This window comes from Odontesthes bonariensis, chromosome 8, assembly GCF_027942865.1.
Source record: "Odontesthes bonariensis isolate fOdoBon6 chromosome 8, fOdoBon6.hap1, whole genome shotgun sequence".
Taxonomy (NCBI): Eukaryota; Metazoa; Chordata; class Actinopteri; order Atheriniformes; family Atherinopsidae; genus Odontesthes; species Odontesthes bonariensis.
In genome coordinates, this window is record NC_134513.1 from 28,926,220 (window position 1) to 28,939,874 (window position 13,655).

The window sequence follows — 13,655 nt, forward strand, 5'->3', positions numbered from 1 at the left end:
CTCGTGTTTCCCTGTTCCAACAGATATCCTTTGAATGGTGTTACAGTGCCGCCCCCCCCCCCCCCCCCCCCCCTTTCTGTCTTCTCAAACCCCAGCTGGTCGAGGCGGATGGCCACCCTTCCTGAGTCTGGTTCTGCCAGAGGTTTCTTCCTGTTAAAAGGGAGTCGTTTCTCTCCACAGTCGCCTCAGGCACGCTCAGGACGGGAGATTGGACTGAAAAAGAAAAAGTTTTCAGTGCAATCTGTTGGTTTCCTTAGCTAGGAAATTGTTTTTGAATTGGCTCTATATGAACGAATTGGATTATTTTATGAATAATTATGATTACAATTAATTGAATTCCAATTGGCTTGAATTGGAATTTATTATCTAAGTGCCTTGAGATGACATTTGTTGTATTTGGCGCTATATAAATAAAAATGAATTGAAAATGAAAATGAATTAAACCCAATGTACCGTCTTCTAAGTGTGCAGCACTGCTTCAACACAGAACTCTTAGAAATAAACGTCCTTATAATTCCAAGTCGGTCTGTGAATTCGTATGTGTAGTCCACTGATAGTGGATTTATGGCATAGCTTCAGGTATAAAACCCTGGATTATACTCAAGGGCAATACCAAAGTGGTCTATGTATACAGTATATGACTATATAATGAGGTATAAGCAGTCAGCTGTGGTGTAGCTCACAGTATGTATAGCTACAGTACAAAATAAAACATAAACATAACTAGTAGTTACCTTAAAGTTTACTGCTCTCACACCAGAGGTACTCTTACAGTACATGATAACATGATTTATACTCTCGAAAGATCTATTTGTTGTACTAAATCACGGGACAGTATGACAAATGCGTACTTTTAATGCAAAACAGGAAATCACCAAAAATGAAAACTTCAGACAAAACTAGACATCGAGCAGAGCTGGAACACAAAACTGACAACAAACTCACAAGAAGGGAACAACAACAATGAGGCTCTGGCTATGAAAAAAGGAAACTGAGAGCATTCATATTGAGGAGGCTGATGATTAACACAGGACAGGTGGTGGTCTTTGGCTAACTTAAGCCAGTTTTACAGGCTGAGCAGAAAACAAGAGTATAACTGAGTAAATGGAAGAAGACAAAAGGACACGAAACAGAGATCCAGCATGAGCCAAACTGAACTAACCCAGATTCCTGAAATCAAAATGACCAAGTATGACAAATGGAAGCAAAAACCCACAGGCTGTGACATACAGGGTATATTTTAGAAATACACTAAAACTTTTTTCCTGAGTACACTTTATAAAATTTAGAAATGAACGTTCTTTTATTTTGCCAAGGCTTTCCCAGCTTTCTTATCTTACCAATCAGCTGCAGGTTTGACTGAAAGATCTGCAGGAACACACACCAACACACGAGTTTGCCCGCGTGTGGTGGTTGTAGGCCGTTGTGAGTGTGAGTGTGTGTTTGTGTGTGTCTGTGCACGCGTGTGTAAGTGTTTGTGAATTTATGAGGGCACGATATTATAAGTGAATGTGTTTACGTGCACGCGCATGTGCTACAAATACTGAACCATTGATATTTAGCAGCTCCTCAACAGACAAAAGAGGAAATACAGAATGTTCCACGTGTTTCTAAATCTCAGCTCTGATATTAATCTGAGCTTTAAACATCTCAGAGTGCACAAAAGGCAATATGCTTGACTTTAGTAAGAATACACCCTCTGCTATGTTACAAACACATGCATGATTGTAGATCATCTGGATGAGAGAGCTGCAGAGATATTCCTGCCGAGGAGTAAAATTATTTTAGAGTTATTTCCAAGACTCAGCAGGTTAACTTAATACTTAAACCCGATCTCAGTTTTTCCCCCTTTAAAACCTACTAGCAGGTCCCACTAGTGAAGTGGACAAGTGATGTGTTGGACCCGTGATGATTTGGTTTCGTTTCCTTGCCATGGAAAAGTGAGAGCAGCTGTTGTGATGGAGGCTAATAATGCACGGCAGTGACAGCGGGCACTGCTGTAGCCTCAGATGACTGTGTTTGGAATTAACACAAAAGACGTACTCAGGGACCAGAAGGACATGAGAGGACCGAGACCAAGACGCAACCAATTCCGGGGGCTCCCGTCCACAACACAAGCCTGACTTGCGAGTGCGGAGCAGACGCTTCCAGCCACAGCCTCATACTGTACGCATGGAAAGAGCCTGACTGCTGTCCCGGCAGCCGAGACTCAACGCCCATCTGCCATCAGCCTCTCAACCTGGTCCCTGAGGGAGGGGAGCCACAACCTCCCAACACAAAGCTGTTGATATCTCTGGGTCCTATTTGTAAACTTTCGCCTCTGACGTTTAATGATGTGTTATGACGTATAAATCACGTGTCATGCACGTGTTTTACATTGAGGTGCATTGACGTGTGTCGTTGAGGCATTATCATCACATACGTTGTGAGCTCTTTGTGACGTATTAGAACCGAGGTTACCATGGAGACCTTCAGACCAAATCTCTGTCACACCCTTCACACTCCCAAGTGAGAGAGGAGGGGCCCACAGTGACACCCATCCCGAGTGCTTCACTGCGCAGCAAATGTGTCAGTGTTATTTTTTTTTGTGTTGGTGTAAATTAACAGGGGTTACTATTCATTTTACTCAGAATTGATCAAAATGAACTTCCCCTGCAGTTCTTTCCTGATAGTGAAAGAACTCCGTCGTTCTGAGAATCACTCTGGATTTACACTCAGAGTCAGCACTCAGACTGCAGTCACACTTGTCTTCCAAGTCTCTTCTTTCTACGGTAAGTTAAGTTTCGGTCGATAAAACCTTCTCTTTTTTAATGATTTTAGCGATTTTTTTTGTTTGTTTTATGTGGTTGACTTTGGCCTCTAGCTACCTAGCGAAGTTGTCTAGCTAGCTAACGTTAGCTTAGCTCGCTAGCCCTGGCCAACACTGCGCTGGATCAAGGTTTAGCTAACATTAGTTCCTCAAATTATTAAAAGTATCTTGAAAGGAAAGGCTTTTTGAAACAGCATTTCACCTTCCTTCATCACGTCAGTGTCATGTGTGTTCCCCCTTCTCTCGGCCCCTGCTTCCTGTCTGTCTGAACTTTCCTATCCATTAAAGGCATAAGGAGAGCGTTTTGGCAGCAGAATGTTTACTTTAACTCCCGTAATACACATAAGTCAGAACGTCCCTGGGTGGGCTTGAACCACCAACCTTTCGGTTAACAGCCGAACGCACTAACCTATTGCGCCACAGAGACTCTGCCTGGCTTTTGTTGGCAGTGGGCGTGGCTTCGAGCTTGACTGCCCCCTCATGGCAGTAGATGCAAGCTTTCTGAATTTTTGCGTGATGAGACTCGAGTGAACTGCTGCTGATCTATGTCAAACTTGAACCGAAAAGTAGGAGGTGCTATACAGCAAGATTACCAGTTACAATACAATTGTAATATCTCTCATCAACTTCCTGCTCTGACTTGTTAAAGAAAGAGATTTAATGTCAAATTGTTTCCCAAGTGCCCTCATTCGGTCTCTCAGCCTTCATGAGGTTTTTTTGTTTGTGTGTGACTTTCATAGCAATATGACAAAAAGGTTGTTTTTTCACTTTGCATGTGCAATTTTGACAAAAGACAGAGGAGCCTCCAGGTTGAGTCATGCATTACACTGCACTTAACAGGTCACCCCTGGACAAATATTTTAACAAGGAGCGTGTATAATGCGAAAGGAGAGCGTTTTGGCTGCAGAATGTTTGCTTTAACTCACGTAATACGCATAGGTCAGAAAGTCCCTGGGTGGGCTTGAACCACCAACCTTTCGGTTAACAGCTGAATGCGCTAACCTATTGCACCAAAGCTGGGGAACAATAGTCTGTTAGGGGGGAGGAGAGAAGGGGGAAGAAGGGGGAAGAAGGGAGGGGGACAGAAAGAGGAAGAAGAAAGCGGCTGATCCTAGAGTCGCGAGTTCGATCCCACCAGTCGCATATTATGTTTTAATGAAACGGCTCAAACTATAGTATTGTTTTAAAGTATGTATAAAGTATATAAAGTATGTATATGTGAGTGAGGAGTGAAGTGAATGATAAATTGTTCCTAGTTTATGCATAAAATTATTACTAATATTTCAGAATCAATAGCAGCTCATATTTATTCACAGTAAAAGATCATAGACCTTATCTGTTTTTAAAGAACCAAATATTTATTTTTCAACAACAAAAAGAGTGAATTAAACCATTTTTTAACCTAAAAAAACTAAAAACTGAACAATCTTAGCATTTACTTTACAAATTTACAAATTTGAAACAGTTGGACTTTGTACACAATCACAATAACAAAAAACATGTAGTATCATCACTAAATAAAATAAATAACCCTCTGTGAAATAAATTAAAAGATTGAGAGGTCTGAAACAGCAGTAACTATATACAATAAAAAAAGTTTGTAAATGCTAAAAAAGTATAAATGAGTACACACTTATGTCTTCTTTTTAATTTCTTCCAGCCACTGCTCTTTAGTTAGAGTTCCACCAGAGGGACAGTAAAGTTGCCCTCTAAATTGGTTGTGTCCTGTTTCAGCAATTCTGAACTGCCCACATTTTTAGCACGTGTTGTGCAAAACTTTGCAGGTCAGTTTTCGGGGTGCTCTATTAGGGTGAGTGGAGCCTGCTATGGGAGCCGGAGCAGGGGCCAGAGGAGGGACCAAAACAGGAGCCAGAGCAGGAGCCAGAGCAGGAGCCAGAGGAGGAGCCAGAGCAGGAGCCAGAGCAGGAGCCAGAGCAGGAGCCAGAGCAGGAGCCAGAGCAGGAGCCAGAGCAGGAGCCAGAGCAGGAGCCAGAGCAGGAGCCAGAGCAGGAGCCAGAGCAGGAGCCAGAGCAGGAGCCAGAGCAGGAGCCAGAGCAGGAGCCAGAGCAGGAGCATGTGGAGGAGCATGTGGAGGAGCATGTGGAGGAGTGGCAGAGAACGTCCAAAAACTCTGTGTCTGTAGAGTAGTGGGGATAACACGAACCTGTGAGGCCACTGGAGCAATTGTCATTACCTGAGGCCTTTTGGGTGGAGCAGGGAGAAGCTGCCGCTGTCCTGGTGGATTTGTATCATCGGTAAATTTTAGCTTTCTTTTTAATTTAGCCTGTCCCACAGTGTTAGGGGGTAAACTGTAAATATGTATTGGTTCTGAATGTGGTATGGCATAATGGGGACGTATATTGGCGGGGAGAAGTGGGTCAGCAGCTACAGAAAACCGGCTAGGAAGTTTTAGCCCTTGTTGCACCACAGCCGTTTCCTGCCTTTTCACCCTTTGATTATGCCACTGAACCAGGGTGGTGTAGCTCACATCCACCAGCTGCAAGGTAGTCTGCTGCATGATAGCTCCGTTTGCTAAAATGAGCTGCCTGATCTTTCTGTAGTCCTGAAGGATCAGATCCCATCTTGAGAATGTGCCTGTTCCTCTTTTTTTTGGACTACGATGGATCCTGCAGAGGCGAACAAAGATGGGCTCCACTAGGCGGCAGCAGTCTGGCCATTGGGCAGATGGGGCTGTGGTTGTTAAGGCATGACGCTTCACACTTTCCACCCCAGGGGTAAATTCCTGTCTCTTTTTGGGGGACCTAAACCTCCCAGTGTTCAGTTTGTCTTGGTGCCTTGCAGCAAATACCACCCTCTGCTTGTCAAAGTCCAGCAGGCTCTGCCACAGAGCAACAATGCTGCTCACCTACACAGGGAAATAACACAACTGTACATGAGGACACAGCAATGTTCAAGTGAGCTGAGGAGTGTGCATAGTGCATGTATGCAGCAAGCAACAACACGTTACTGACCTCCTGGTTGCTCGGCGTCAGAGAGGTTTTGTTCCTCAGCTCCACCAGATACTCAGCCAAGCTGTCCACTTTGTCCAGGCCTGGTACGCCTGACTCATCTAAACCCTAAGACAACACAACCGACATAACAGATATTAGTTAAAGGACATTTTGTTCAAGTTTTCTTTTATCTATCTACTATTCTACAGTTTACTATATATTTCACACCTCAGACATACGGCCAGCTATGGCAGGCTGGGTGGAGGGAGCAGGCTGGGTGGAGGCAGCAGGGTGGGTAGAGGAAGCAGGCTGGGTGGAGGCAGCAGGCTGGGTGGAGGGAGCAGGGTGGGTAGAGGAAGCAGGCTGGGTGGAGAAAGCAGGCTGGGTGGAGAAAGCAGGTTGGGTGGAGGGAGCAGGCTGGGTGGAGGCAGCAGGCTGGGTAGAGGAAGCAGGCTGGGTGGAGGCAGCAGGCTGGGTGGAGGGAGCAGGCTGGGTGGAGGCAGCAGGCTGGGTGGAGGGAGCAGGGTGGGTAGAGGAAGCAGGCTGGGTGGAGAAAGCAGGCTGGGTGGAGAAAGCAGGTTGGGTGGAGGGAGCAGGCTGGGTGGAGGCAGCAGGCTGGGTGGAGAAAGCAGGCTGGGTGGAGGCAGCAGGCTGGGTGGAGAAAGCAGGCTGGGTGGAGGGAGCAGGCTGGGTTGAGGGAGCAAGCTGAGTGGAGGCAGCAGGCAGGGTGGAGGGAGCAGGCTGGGTGGAGGCAGCAGGCTGGGTGGAGAAAGCAGGCTGGGTGGAGGCAGCAGGCTGGGTGGAGAAAGCAGGCTGGGTGGAGAAAGCAGGCTGGGTGGAGGCAGCAGGCTGGGTGGAGGCAGCAGGCTGGGTGGAGAAAGCAGGCTGGGTGGAGGGAGCAGGCTGGGTTGAGGGAGCAAGCTGAGTGGAGGCAGCAGGCAGGGTGGAGGGAGCAGGCTGGGTGGAGGCAGCAGGCTGGGTGGAGGGAGCAGGCTGGGTTGAGGGAGCAAGCTGAGTGGAGGCAGCAGGCTGGGTTGAGGGAGCAGGCTGGGTGGAGGCAGCAGGCTGGGTGGAGGGAGCAGGCTGGGTTGAGGGAGCAAGCTGAGTGGAGGCAGCAGGCTGGGTTGAGGGAGCAGGCTGGGTGGAGGCAGCAGGCTGGGTGGAGGCAGCAGGCTGGGTGGAGGGAGCAGGCTGGGTTGAGGGAGCAAGCTGAGTGGAGGCAGCAGGCTGGGTTGAGGGAGCAGGCTGGGTGGAGGCAGCAGGCTGGGTGGAGGCAGCAGGCTGGGTGGAGGGAGCAGGCTGGGTTGAGGGAGCAGGCTGAGTGGAGAAAGCAGGCTGGGTGAACTCCGATTCATCCATCCACAAAGAGGCTGTAGACAGGTTTGTGGACTGGTGCGACAACCATAAACTACACATTAACACCTGTAAGACTGTAGAAATGCTCTTTGATCCCAGGTCAACTGGTGACCGTAGCCCTTTGACCATACACGGTAATAACATTAATCAGCTAACCTCATGTAAGTACCGAGGCATTCACATTGACAGCGACCTGAGCTGGCAGACACAGGTAGCCACTGTATGCTCTAGAATTCATCAGCGCCTCCACTTCTTACGCAGACTGCGGTTGTTTGGTGTCAGCAAAAACATAATGTTAATTTTCTACAGGGCAGCAATAGAGTCCATCTTACGGTACGGTATCACCAGTTGGTTCGGAAATCTAACTGTCAAATGTAAATCACAGATATCATTTTGAAATACCTGTGTATTTTGCTGGAGGTGTGAAGTTGGGGACGTATTCTCGGCCGAGCACCTTCAGGCTGTTGTTGTTAATGCATCGTGTCGTGTCTCCAGCATATGTGAGAAGACACGACGGCTTGCCGCTCACTGCTGCAGCGCCCCAATCCTGATTCCACCTGTTAAGGCCTTCCAGGAGATAGAGCTGGAAATTCAGCAGATTTGCACTGGTTCCTGAAAAAAAAAGCGAAAAAACAAAACAACATATTTATGTCTTAGAAAAATTGCTTGTTGATCCAGTTTTGATATTAAATACAGCTCAGAGGTGTAATCATGTAGAGAGTGACTCACCAGGAATAAAGCTGTTCAAATGGCAGTGAAATGACTCGAGAGATGTTGATCCTCTGGCACAGCGGCAGCTGCTGAGCTTGATGCCACTCTTGTTCCTGCTGCCTACTTCAGTGTACAACGGAATCCCTGGAACATCCTGGATGCATTTTATGTGCCGTTTTTGCACACGCCAGATGTGATCCATCCTCACTTCATCCAGCAGAGGAACACCCATCAGGTCTCTCCCTTTTGGACCCCTTAGCTCCTCCAGCAGCCGTTCTAGTTGTACAAGAGTTGCTTCCTCTCCCCGAGTCCTCCTACGGCAGAAAGTACTCAACTCTTTTTTTGTTATATGGCTGTCCACCATGGATCTGGTTATACCAGGTCTCTGTTCTTGCTGGAGCTGCTTTGTTTTTGATCTCCGCAGGAGGTCGAGGTCCCCTGCATCCCACTCAAAGATGCACGAGGACAGGGCCCTCATGAAAGCAGGACACAGGGGATGAGCATCTGTAGTACATCCCACAGCCAGCCGCCGCATGAAATGCCAAATGTCAAGTTGTATGTGGAGATCTGGCCACTCCCCAAACCTGGCCTGCAGCTTGCTCAGCCCCTCAGTTATACAGCAGCCACAGTCCACATAAAGCACCTTGGGAGGTGCAACCCCAGCCTGGCGGTACCACTCCATCAGGCCAGCAGCCATCCTGTCCAGTCCTGGACCCTCCTGCACAGTCAGGACACTATTTAAGATTTGGCCCAGCTCGTTGCCCACAGAAGACTCCCACAGGGCCGTTCCTTTGCTGTGTCCTGCCAGCTTCTTTGTGATCTACAATTAAAAAAGTGATGTTAAATCTCATAGTTTGTCTTGTCATTAGAAACCACTGTATGCCATAGATTTCATTGCATTTTTTATGCACTTTATACATCAAACATTTCACAAATAATTACAATTAAACAAGTTTAGTTGTTTGTGAAATTAGAAAAAATGAGTGTGATCTACCAAACCTTTTTAAATTAGTGTATTTAATACTCTCACATTACAAAGTAGTTTTTCTAGGAGCATATGATAATAATAATGATGATGATAATTGTAATTGTTATTATCATTACATTATTACTCACCTTTTTGGTGGAGTCCAACTTTAAGATGGTGCCCAAGGTGGATGTGAGGCTGGCCTTGATGTGGTCTATGCGTGACAGGATGTCTCTGCCATACACAGACAGCAACCAGCGAGCAGTGGGGACGTCAGCGGGCTCTGGGGGCTCCTGGCACACAACTGGGAACAGGCTGGGCCCATTAACAAAGTTAGAGCACTCTTCAAAATAGTGCCCCAACCTATCCAGCCATTCCTCCCCGTGGTTTTCTTTCAGCTGTTTTAACAGCCGTGCAGAGCTGTTGCCCTGAGTCCGATCCCGCATCAGGCGGATGACACGTATGTCACAGGCAGACCTGGAATTCAGATTAATAAAGTATTTAGTTTACAGTTACATTTACAGATCAATTTATTTTCTATGCCTCAAATTACCATTTTACAAAATGTTTTACTCACTTCTGGGTCAGGATAAGCCGGAACAGCTTTTGGTGCGGCAAGTCCAGCTGATCCCGGATGGTCTGGGACGTTGATAGGTATGTGAGATTGCACCCACTGCACTTGAGTGTCTCCGTCACCAGCAGGTAAAACCTATCAATATCCAGGACCTTCCGAGCCCTTTTGTGGATACCAGCACCTGTAAGATGCTTCCCACAGGCTTGGCAGAACACCCTGACCTTCCACTGATGATAGGGCATCCACACCAGAAGCCGATGGGGAAAGAAGCGGTCGGGTGTTGGTACCTGGTGGTAGATCAGGGCTGGCACAGGAGGCTCATACCAAAGCTTCCAATCTGGGTGCAGTTTGCCAGAGCGAAAGAGGGATTTGAAATCCATCTTTGGTCCTGCACAGGGATGGTTTTCCTCATTTCACTCGGCAACCAGAAAGAAGCTGCATCCCCGGCTGCTGCTGACTGTAACAGTGACGTTCCAGGCTCCCCCTGAAAACAACACAAGAGATTTGGAAATGTACATAAATATGTCTCATTAAAGAAGACCTAGAACTCCATTACTTTAATGAAGACATACTACTGTACTCACAGATGAAACAGTCTCGCAGGTGTGTGCCGGGGAAGATGGAGCAATGTTAGGGCTCCTCACAGAGGACGGAGATGGGCTGGAGGTCCTCACATAGGATGGAGATGGGATAGGGGTCCTCACAGAGGACGGAGATGGGCTGGAGGTCCTCACAGAGGATGGAGATCCGAAAAAGACCCACCAAAATGGGATTTAGTGAACTGAAATGTCAAAAGTACACTCATGTAAAGTAAATCCAATATGAATCCCAGCTTCAAAATAAGCATAAAAATGTGTTCTTCGAAAACTGTTCTTACAGTTTGTTGCACAAGGCTAAATTAATCATACAAAATATTTAGCGGGGAAACAAAAACATTTACCATTGACAAAGATGGAGGGGACCTCAAAAAGGACCGTGGGGCTGGAGCTGTTTCAGCAGAAGAAGATGGTGAAGCCATAGAGTGTTGGGTCACAGGAGGAGGAGGAGGAGGAGGAGGAGGAGGAGGAGGAGGAGGAGGGGGTGGAGGTGGAGGAGGAGGAGGCTGTAGTGCAGGCTACAAACACATATATATTCTAAGTATAAAAGCCATCATTCACCAGAATTGTAAAAGACAAGACATAGCTGTAAAAATGACTTATTGTAATCAGATTTAATTTTAAACCAGTTTACCTTAGCAGAGTGAAAGCCACAGTCACAGGTCATAGACCCTCCAAAACGGGTGGTCTGACCTCATGTTTGCATGGGGCATTTTTCTATCTGAAACATTACAGCATCATCTCATTAATGACAATTACTCATGTCTCTTTTTTTGTAGTGGCTTTACTTTACCTTCTGATAGAGATCATGCCATTTCTTCTGCCTCGGGGCTGGTCTATTTCCGGCGTTTGAAGGCCAAACCCCATTGCTGGCAAATGCCCTAAGCCTTGCCATCCACTCCTCATATCCCATTCCTTTATGGCTCTTTGGCTTGGAGCTCATCTGAAGATAACATTAGAAATGAGGAGAATCAAACATAACAAAGTATTTATGCACTTTATACAGTTAACAATTGGTATGACATGAAAGCATAAAAAAAAATTATTATCAATAATATTTCTATACCAACAATAATTAGTCAATTACTTATCTATCTATCTATCTATCTATCTATCTATCTATCTATCTATCTATCTATCTATCTATCTATCTATCTATCTATCTATCTATCTATCTATCTATCTATCTATCTATCCATCCATCCATCCATCCATCCATCTATCTAGTGACATTTTAAGGTTACTACTATGCTATAAAGTTAAATGTGTCTTTATACTTTGCTCACAGAACGCGACATCATAGTAACACTATTTTATTTAATCTATGGTATATTATTTTTAGCTGTTTAGCTATATTAAAGGCGGGGTAGGGGATCTTTTTCTGGAACATTTTTTTACATATTGCTTGAAATACTCTTCACACCCCCATTGCAACCAATTAATTAAAAGTTTTGACACAAATATGAAAAGTTTTAGTGGCCTCTAGAACGTACAATCTAGACAAAACAGTATCCAATCATTGTGAACGAACCGTTCACAATGATTGGATTCTGATGCCGTCTATCAAACTGCAATCTGCTCCTCCCTCCCCCTCCCCCTCCTTCCCCCTCCTTCCCCCTGTGCGCGTACCCTGCTCCGTGAACGAAGCTTGGCAGGAAGCTAAACTAGAGCCAGCTTGGCTAGCACCTAGCATTATTAAACGTATAGTTAGCATAAACTAAATACTAAATACTAAATACGGCAACGATCGATGCTTGCTGTCAGAACAGCGCTCGTGTACCTTCGTGCTCGTGCGCGTTCATGTACTCTAGAGGCGTGCCTTCGGGGGGAAAGTGAAGAAAAGGGTTGGGACTTTTTACCGGTGTTTTTTCAAAATGCAGCTTCGCTGGACTCAAAATCCAGGATCTCCTACCCTACCTTTAATACGACGTTTGTTTGAATGGAAGGATGTATAAGAAACAATATAACTTGATACTTACTGTAAGACTGTTTTTTTAAGTCGGCAGAGACAACGGCTCGATGAAAAATCCCTCTTCTGTAACGGCTAACTTTTATAATCCTCTAACCCAGGGGTCTTCAACGTTTTTCAGGCCAGGGACCCCCAAACTTATGGAGAGTTGGAGCAGGGACCCCCCTACTATTTATATGGCATACAATTGTATTTTATATTTAACGGGGCCTAGTGCCGTGTATAAACATAGCTACTCTGTTATTGTACATTCAGTACTAAGCTATTCAAATAATACACAGGTTAATAGATCCATGTTTTTATTTTAAACATGTGCAAGGTACAAGGTGGCCGTGCCACTGACATTTATAAACAAACATCTTGCATACAATACTGAGCTATTCAAATAATCCACAGATTTTAACTTTAAACATGCATGTAGATGGGACAATGAATCCTCAAACCATCTGTGGATGGCACACGTTTGCACACAATTTGTGAGAAAAAACTGTTTGAAAAAAAAAAAAAAATTTTTTTTTTTTTTAAATCGTCTAATCAACCAAAGATTTCGCGACCTCCCTGCAGTATGTCCACGGACCCCCTGGGGGTCGCGGACCCCCTGTTGAAGACCTCTGCTCTAACCTAACGAAGACAAAATCTTTAATTTGTTTTTTTTGTTGGTTTTGTTGGAGGAGGGGGAGCGGAGGTCAACTCCAAGTTAGGGCTTCACCTTGATTGGCCAATTTCCATTGTGAGCTCCGGCGTTGCTAGGCTCGTATATCGTCACGGTGATTGGCCGAGCTCCATTGTGAGCTCGGGCGTTGATAGGCTCGGTCCATTGTGAGTCGGTGAGACATTGGCTAAACCGTTCAATGTGAGAATGGAGAAGGGCGAAGCCTATTGGAGGGGAGATGCAGACTAACGTGAGCGAGGTAGCGCCACAGAGACTCTCCTGGCTTTTGTTGGCAGTGGGCGTGGCTTCAAGCTTGACTGCCCCCTCATGGCGGTAGATGCAAGCTTTCTGTATTTTTGCGTGATGAGACTCGAGTGAACTGCTGCTGATCTATGTCAAACTTGAACCGAAAAGTAGGAGGTGCTATACAGCAAGATTACCAGTTACAATACAATTGTAATATCTCTCATCAAACAGCTCAGCATGCTTTGGCACCTTAACTCTTGTCAACCAAATGACAACTTGTGGGTTCAGTGGGACAAGTCACCCATTACAGCTATCGATTTGCTACCAAACCTACAACTGGTTGCTGACCGGTAGATTTGTTGGTACACACACTCGTCCCTGGGTGGGCTTGAACCACCAACCTTTCGATTAACAGCCGAACGCGCTGGCCGATTGCACCACAGAGACTTGCTGTAGCTGTCTGTGGGCGTGGCCTCGATCATTACCACCTCTCATCCCTTCATTAGAGTATGTGTTCGATTTCTTTATGTTTTTCATAAGGTTGATATCTGCTGTGTAGGTAACAAGTAAAGTAGCACAAAACAAGTAGTCAATAACTTCCTGCTCTGACTTGTTAAAGAAAGAGATTTAATGTCAAATTTTTTTCCCAAGTGCCCTCATTTGGTCTCTCAGCCTTTTTGAATTTTTTCTTGTTTGTGTGTGACTTTCATAGCAATATGACAAAAAGGTTGTTTTTTCACTTTGCTTGTGCAATTTTGACAAAAGACAGAGGAGCCTCCAGGTTGAGTCATGCATTACACTGTACTTAACAGGTCACCCTTGGA

At 45.7% G+C, this 13,655-nt stretch overlaps 1 non-coding gene across 1 annotated transcript; it reads right to left on the minus strand.

Moving 5' to 3' along the window:
• Window positions 1–3,162: 3,162 nt before the first annotated feature.
• Window positions 3,163–3,236, minus strand: trnan-guu (transfer RNA asparagine (anticodon GUU)). Its single transcript has one exon. It is a non-coding gene; the product is annotated as a tRNA-Asn (tRNA).
• Between the last annotated feature and the right edge of the window lie 10,419 nt (window positions 3,237–13,655).